Genomic DNA, 6,330 nt, shown 5'->3' with positions numbered 1-6,330 from the left:
AGAAGTATCTAGTAGAATATGAAATGACATCGAAAAGAATTCTTAAGGAATCAATTTTGAGAAAATAAATGCCTTTTATTCCTTTTATGCCTCTAAATTACAACCGAAAACCACACATACCAAAAAAGAAGAGGACACTGTAAGTAAATCTTGTTAATCACCATCTGTCTGTAGACAGTGCTGTAGCACTTACCATCTCCGAGGCAATAAATAGCGCTTCACATTTTGACAACTATGGCAAATACTATCTTGACTCATTTCATCTGCAGTCCCCAAAGAGTATAATAATATATGGGGAAAAGAGAGCCCTCTCTACGCATTATGAGCTGTCTATTTGAAAACTAGCGCCATCTGAATATTGGCCCCGAAAATAACTATATATTAGCTCGAAATTATGAATTTCATTGTTAATCTTGTGACGTAATTAAATAACTAACTCTTCTTTTTAATGTAGGTATTGCAATTTTTTACCATGTTGAAATTGCGCGTAGAGTTAGTTATTTAATTTTGCCACAACATAGAACATAAAGGATAGGATTTAGTAGTGTTGGTATGAGTAATTGAATTGATTAGGTGGGAGAAATAAAAAGCAATGTTTGCATATTATTTTTTATTTTTATAATGTTTATGTTTATCATAATATTGTTGGGCAGCTGTTTTTGTTTCGCTTTCACCCACATATGCTAATTTTCCTGAATTAATTCGATTGATCGATCTGCACCACCTTTTAACCTTGCTTTGAAAGATTGTCCTTTTTTTCGCAAGCGCGATATTTCTGCTTAAAGATGCTTGATCTTTGTGCGCTGTGGAGCCATTAGATCTGTGAAAGAATGTTTAATTTACAAATTGTATAGTATAATATATGTAATGAAAGGGATTCAGTCTTAAAGTCTTTATATATAAAAATGAATTGCTGTTCGTTAGTCTTGCTAAAACTTTAGAATGGCTAGATCGATTTGGCTAATTTCGGTCTTGAATTTTTTGTGGAAGTCCAGTAAAGGTTTTGATAAGAAGAAGAATTTAATATGTACAGCACGACGTCTGTCGGGTCAGCCAGTAATGAATAAAAATATATTCAAAATTTCATTCCCACACGGACATTAGCTGTTCTCAATCCTATCAGGTACCAATGCAGCCTTCATCAAAAAAGACATTTGGCTAAATAGTCTTATGTCATGTCATGCATTAATCTGCTGTTATAAAATTACTGTCACATTTATGGTTAATGTTTGTTAAATAAAGACCTTTCGAATTTCTTATTATGTTTAATTTCTTATGTGTGTTGTAATATTACATCAAAGCCCGCCATTGTCAGGTGTGCTACTCCCTAACTTTGCTGACTCACATACTACAAAATAAATGATGGCCCATTACAAGAATCTTGCTGATTTTTGTCCCCAGCTCCGGGACTATGAGGAAACTACTTTGCCCACCTAGACAAAAGATCATAAACTATGTCAAATTTCATACAAATTTATTCAGCACTTTTTGGATAAAAAAGTATAAAAACAATATTTTCAAAGGAAATCAGAATCTTTCCCATTTGTAATATTAGTATAATAATATTAATACCTTTTCCAGATGTTCTTTCAGGCTTGCTAATAAAACTATAATTATGTTCCAGCATCAAGCACCTTGAGATGCATCTGAAATTGGAAGTAATACTTATGTAGTTTGTTGCCCACTTTGTCAGAGTGAATTTTAACTATACTTTTCAAATCATTTCAATTGTCAATTTCTATCAGACGATAATGGAGAAAAATAAAAATAAAACCAAAAATCAAATCATAATGAAGTAGCACTCAGAAAATGTAGAACCAGGGCAGCATTTCTTAAGAGTCTAGAGCTCAAATTAAATCACAAGTTGAAATAAGCTGTCAAACAAGACCATTATAGAAAAAAAGACATACCGACACTACTCACAAAATTTAAAATTATAAAATTTTGTTTTTATTTATGGTTTAGTTGTGTATAATATATAGAAATATATTATATTATATAATATTTTGGTATGTGTTCAAAACAAAATATAATCATTAATTTATATATCTTTATATATATATATTTCTTGTGTGCGTGTGTATGTCACTGAACTCCTCCTAGACGGCTGGACCGCTTTTGATGAAATTTTTTGTATGAGTTCAAGGGGATTAGAGGATGGTTTAGATTCACAATTGAACTACCTCCTAAGCGGCTGGACCGATTTTGATGATTTTTTTGTTTAAGTGAATTTGAGATTGGTTTAGATTCTCAATTCCATCCATATAATATAATTCTCCTGCTCATGTGTATGTTAGTGAACACCTCCTTACGGCTGGACCGATTTTAGACGTGTGTACAGGACAACGTCTGTTGGGTCCACTAGTTTATTATATTTGATAATAACCAACAAATTAAAAAAAAATGTGAATTTTACCTGATGCCACAGGTTGGAATGTTGTTGAAGTTGATGCTTTTTCTAAAATAAAGTTGCTCACATATGGCTCTGTAAATAATAAATATAATAATAGATTAATGATTATTTAATATTTGTATGCCACAGAGAACCGGAGAACTTTTATTGTGATTTGTAAAATCTTATGTAACTGAAATGAAATTATGAAGACTATATTATATGAAAACATGACATAAAGATCAAGATCAAATGTGGGATTTTCAATCAATAACATTTTATGGGCCCAAGATTTTAAAATTACAACAAAATTTTGTATATGTATGTCCATAAATATCAATAATTTTAAGAAGATACATAAAACACATGGGATTAAAAGCAGAACAAAATCAAATTGTCAATGCCCTTTGACTGAGTTTAACTTTATATTCATTCTGAATATTTTATTTGAAATAGGATATAATATCACTTACAGAAAGTCAGTACTACCTATTGGAAAAAGTATACCTCAGACCTGAGAAGTAAGGGCATAAGATACTCAGCGGGCTTCTTTTTTTTACATAAAAATATGGTGACAATGTTAAATCATACAATAAAATTTATTATTTAATACCCTGAGGGTGGCCGCTCCATGCCATTTCTGTGGTATCATTAAGAATGTCACTTATGTTATAGTAACCTTTATGACATTGTAAATAAGTTTTAAAAATTATTTACCTGAACAGTCTTGCTGTATTATTGTAGGCAGTAAATGTTGTGTGGATGAAGCTTGTCCTAAGATTACTTGACTCTGTAGTTGTCCTGAAAATTAATGTGAATATGTAAAGATTATGTTTCATTATTTAATGATTATCATAGATAATGAACCAGTTTCAGCTAGAAATGCAACCATTTTATTTTGTAATCACAACTGTGTAAGAAAATCATGTGTTTCCAGAATGATACAATATACCTTCAAAAAAACCATCAACTCAACAAAGATTCTTAGTGGTGTGACTAAATCTGACAGAGTTAGGAATAGAATCGAATATTAACTCAATATGTGTTAAATTAGGGGACTTACCAAGCAGATGAAGCATCGGAACTGCCAATGTGCTTAGCCATTGATTATGATTTCTGTGTCTGTCAGAAAAGTGTATATCACAAATTCTCTTCTTCTTATAACATTCAAGATCAGATGTTTAAGGGTTTCCACCAACAAGACTGACCCAAGTTTTAAACTGCTCAGGAATTTGACAGCATCTGGGAAACTATGCATTGGAATCTCTGAAAATAATAAATAACATTATTAAATAAATTGAGTGACTATTAAAGCCATCAGACAAATTGTGATAACCTAGTGTTATGACCATTGGGCTAGTATTAGATTTTGGACTCATATATTGACTTTTCTCTTGATAAAAATGGTGTCAGAAGCCAGCACAGCTGTCAATTATTATTAAACCATATAAGTCAGGGGGAGTCTGAAGTCTGACATAAGATGATTTGAGGCATTGGAGTTTAATCTTTGGGGCAAGATACAGAAAACCGGTATGTTTATAATAGTTTTAACCATGATTGCAAATCTACGGACTGGTAGTAGAACCTGAGAGTACAACAAACCTTATATGATACTTTATTTATCACAAGATTAGACAATAAACTATACTATTAAGATTTAAGAGAATAATTTACTTACCACGGAGCGCACAGCCGAAAGCACAACGTCTCGGCATTACACCAAAGTTCATAAATTCCACAAACAAAAGTGTCTCTATCACAAAAAGTAGAAATACACGGAATAAGGAGATTTTTGGAGTGAATTCGCAACAGCAAGGCGGAGGAGCACAAGGCTCGACTCGACGCACTTACACTTCGATTTCAATACCAAAAATATGCAAAATGGAACACGAGAGCTACATACATGTGCAAACTGCAAACGCTAGAAGTAGCCGCCATTTTATGACCAGTGGGCAGGTTTCAAAGCGAGTGACAGCTGACAAAGCTTTAATTTTGGGGCCAACTATCAGATGGCACTACAGTTTTCTGAAAACGTATCTATAAGGCGACTGTCCCACCCCTGGCAGTCCCCCTGAAAACGAGATCTGGAAAGGTCTTGAACGTCGGATTAACTGAATTAATAATAAAAATGTAACTATTACACATAAAACTACTGTTAAAACACAGTTACAATCACACGTGTTTTAATCCTTTAAAAGATTTTTATTTAAAAAAGTAATTTTTACCCAAAAACTAATGTAGTAGTTACACGCCCTATCTATCTGGTGCCTGCAACGTCTTCCATGTGGATGCTACAAGCAGCATAAAGGCAAACAAGGCATAAAAGGCATTTCTAATATACTAGACACTTCGGAAACAAATGGCACTCTGAGAGAGAAGAAGCGGCGCATGAAACTCTCCCAGCTGTTTGGCAAAAATACTATGCCTGTATATATAGCGTAATAATAATACGTCTCGACCTCTTATAATAAAATATTTTTTATTTATGAATCCCCAACAACACCTGGCAGTCGAAATTTCGTAAAATCCTAAGCTGACTCTACTACTACTAAGGAATATTCTTATCAAATTTCTAGAGTCTAGGCCTTATAGTTCAGCAGATATTATGGGTTCATAGGTGGAAATCTGTTATATTATAAATAATTAATTAATAAACATATTTAACAAATGTTATTTTAAAAATAAACAATTTTTTTACTTTTAAAACGGTGTTAGATTAAATATGTTGGACAACTTTATCAGTTGTTCTATTGAATCAAAATTTATAGATATATTAACAAGGTTAAAAAAATAAAACAAATTATATATCTACACTAAACTCATATATTATTAACGCTGGGAAGTCAATGTCCATTGGTCTGATAATGATCAGAACATATCGTAATTAAGCTGATAATAAGCACAAAAAATGTTAACAATGGCTCCCGGCTGCTGTGGATATATTATACCTAGTCTTGCCATAAATATTGAAACAAAGAAATAGAAAAAAAGTTCTATTGCAAAAAAAAATATTACTTTTAAAGTATGTTAATTTTAATACAAAGTTTATTCGAAGGGGTCTCCATTGGCTGCAATAAAGTCCTTTAAACGTTGACACCAGTTTTCAATAGAAGAATGCAATCTTTCCATGGGAAAATTATTCACTGCTAATCGTATGGATTGTTTTAGGGTCTACAAATTATCATGGCATTTAAAGCAAGCATAGATCATAATCCAGATTAAGATCGGGCCTAGACGACGGCCAGTCTTCATCTCTGATGAAATCGGAAACGTTCGTTTCCAACCAAAACTGCATAGACCGAGCTTTATGAACCGTCGCCGAGTCTTGCTGGCAGCAAGGTTGTTGAACATGGTGTTGTTAAGGGGCTTCACCACCTTCTCAAGAATGGTATCTTGATCTTTATCTCCCGAGATAAAATCTTTTGAATTCTTTCCCTTACTGCTTTACCACCTTTTTCGTATGCTACGTATCTACTACGTGGACGGCCAGATCTTTTCCTATCACAAACAGAGGAGGTCTCATTGTACCTATTAATAGCCCGGTACACAAACATTTTACTAATACCAAGCGTATGGAGAGTTTTAAAAATTGCATTTGGCTCCATACCTACTTTGTAGCGTTTCTCGTTATCACCCCACTCCATTTAAATATTGCACACAATGTATTGGCGCCGAAATGAGAAAACTCAATGAACAATCTTAAAAAAATGACAGTTTCCAAATCAAACGTAATATTTTGTTTATTTTTAATTGTAACAGTATTTATGGCCAGACTAAGTATATTGATAGTTAATAATATAATTTTAAAATCTCATATCTATGGAGACTATAAAAACAATATAAATACATATTTTCATAGAAAAGTTCCTAATCTGGTACAAGAACGCGTTCTCTATCATTTATCTGTAATATCTTAAAGTTGACTTAAAAGACTTTCA

At 32.6% G+C, this 6,330-nt stretch overlaps 1 long non-coding RNA gene across 4 annotated transcripts; it reads right to left on the bottom strand.

Annotated features, from left to right (window-relative positions):
- Positions 1-2,387: 2,387 nt before the first annotated feature.
- Positions 2,388-4,344, bottom strand: LOC126965812 (uncharacterized). Of its 4 annotated transcripts, none has more exons than XR_007729600.1 (4): positions 4,071-4,344; positions 3,456-3,658; positions 3,110-3,193; positions 2,388-2,485 (listed from the first exon to the last, which is right to left on the bottom strand). It is a non-coding gene; the product is annotated as an uncharacterized LOC126965812 (long non-coding RNA). The 4 variants fall into 4 exon arrangements; XR_007729601.1 differs by lacking the exon at positions 4,071-4,344 and adding an exon at positions 3,729-3,871; XR_007729602.1 differs by lacking the exon at positions 4,071-4,344 and adding an exon at positions 3,742-3,820.
- Between the last annotated feature and the right edge of the window lie 1,986 nt (positions 4,345-6,330).

This window comes from Leptidea sinapis, chromosome 8 (assembly GCF_905404315.1).
Source record: "Leptidea sinapis chromosome 8, ilLepSina1.1, whole genome shotgun sequence".
In the NCBI taxonomy this organism is placed as follows: Eukaryota; Metazoa; Arthropoda; class Insecta; order Lepidoptera; family Pieridae; genus Leptidea; species Leptidea sinapis.
This window is presented reverse-complemented; position numbering and strand designations above follow the sequence as displayed.